We start from the raw sequence: 2271 nt of genomic DNA on the forward strand, positions 1-2271 counted from the left end.
GGCCCCACTCCAATAAACTACCCGAGAAGAGGCAGAGCCCCACAGGGAGCTGGTCAGGGCCCCATCGCCTGAGACTGGGTCATGGCCAAGCGTGGCTGGAGCCCAGCCTAGTGCATCCTCAGGACTGGCTGCCTGTGGCCCTGGCTCCAGGCCTACTCATCCTGAAGCTGTCATCTCTGTCTCTGGCCACCAATCAAGTTTTAGCTTTTTTGTTTTGTTTTATTGCTGCTGTGGCCCCCCTCCAGCCCTAAGCTCCTGCCCTCCAATGATTCTGGTCTGAGCACCCCTCTAGCAGCCAGCTCCCTCAACAACAGTAACAAGACCTCTCAAAAAATAGACCATTATCTGCTGCCTCCAGGCCTGTCCCGCCTGCTGCTTAGCCGACTCCTAAATTCTGGTGCCACATCCCAACCATCAGCCTTGTCCTGGGTGGGCCAGGTTCCTGGGTGATCTCGCGATCCTAGGTATTTTGCTTTTTAAATAAGGTTTACAGCCCAGCCCGAGTGGTTCAGTGGTTGAGTGTCGACCTATGCACCAGAAGGTGGCGGTGTGATTCCCGGTCAGGGCACATGCCCTGACTGTGGGCTTGATCCCCAGTGGGGGCCGTGCAGGAGGCAGCCAATCAATGATTCTCTCTCATCATGGATGTTTCTATCTCTCTCTTTCCATCTCCCTTCCTCTCTGAAATCAATAAAAATATATTTAAAAATAAATTAAGGTTTATACATGTGCATATGTGTACCATATGCATGTTTGTTTTGTAAACAGCAAATTTGAGCCCCCTTTCATCTATAAATATGACAAAGGTTTGACTCGAAGTTACAATATGGATGCAAAAGGCGTGCCCGACACTTTCCAAGATCCCAAGAATCATTAACCGTTTTGTGTAAGAAAAACTAAACAAAAAGAAACACCCGTCAGTAACAAGGGTGGCATTTTCCAATGCGTTTCGCTTTGAGGATGTAAGCAAAGTCTGGGAGGCGGTGGACGCCCCGGGCAGGAGTTCTGAACATTTGTTGCCCCTTAGAACCAACTGAGAAACTTGATAAAAACAGCAGTGCCCGGGCCCCCCTTCCGGCCAATGAAGTCTAGGGAAGGGGCTCATTCAGAGGCGCTGCCAGGACCGAGAATCACAGCTCTGCGCCGCCACTGCCCGCCAGGAGCTGCCAGCCCCGTGGCTATGGCAATTCGGGTCGATTAGAATGAAACAAAGTGAAAAATCCCCTTTCGTAGCTGCACAGGCTACAGGTCGAGGGCTCAGCAGCCACATGTGGCTGACGGTGGGTTGTCATATTGAAAAATGCAGATGACAGAGTGTTTCCACCATGGACAAGACGGGGCCGCGTGCTCACCTGACAAGCTCAGGGGAGGCCTGCCTGCTGGGTCCTGCACACGCAGGGACCGAAAGGAACCGCATAGGACGGTCTGACATGAAAATTTTCTGACTAAAAGCAAGTCATGCGGATAGTCGTGTCTTAGGCCGGCATCTTCCCTGACAAAGGTCAGTCAGTACCTTAACTGCGCCTGTCCATGGTCCTGTTGCATCTACAATAACACCTTTAGGATGTCAGGGTAACTTCCCTTTTCCACACCCTCACTGCCCCAGAGCAGAGACCACAAATCCCCGCATTGCTCTGTGATCGTGTTAATTGTTAACTGCTAACTCTCCTACCCCCGCCAATGGAGAGAAGTATGTGTCTCTATTCATTTTACTTTTTACCCATTCCCAGAGATTTCCCCGCCTCCCCAATCTATCACCAGTGGACTTGCGGTAACCCCTTTCACCTCCTCCGTTGATTTTAATGTATAAAATCAGGTGCGAAGCTGCCATTCTCCGGAGCACTTTCTCACTCCGTTGAGATTTTGCTTCCTAACAGTTGTCGTCAGCTGGGCTCAGAAACTCATAAAAATTATCTGCAGGTTTAAAGGTTTCTCACGGCGACACATCCCCGCAGGAAGGTCTACGTGGCAGGGCTGCCCATGGGGTTGCCAAGCCCTGCTTGTTCTTGGGGGCTGATGTGGGCCAGTGGCCCTTACTAAACTGGAAGTGGTTGTCCGAGTGAGCTCCTAGGCAGGCTGATGGCCGTGTGTGTGTGTGTGTGTGTGTGTGTGTGGTGTTAGGTCCACTCTGGTTCCTGTTTTCTGCTCAGATGTCACCCTACAGAGTCAAGAAGCTTCTGGAAGTGCGTCCTGGTAATGTCAAGTAGAGACGCCCAGAGGCCCCCGGGCCATCCTTGTCAGGATGGTGAGCATCTCCCACCAGGAGGACAG

Source organism: Myotis davidii, unplaced genomic scaffold, assembly GCF_000327345.1.
Source record: "Myotis davidii unplaced genomic scaffold, ASM32734v1 scaffold37, whole genome shotgun sequence".
Taxonomy (NCBI): Eukaryota; Metazoa; Chordata; class Mammalia; order Chiroptera; family Vespertilionidae; genus Myotis; species Myotis davidii.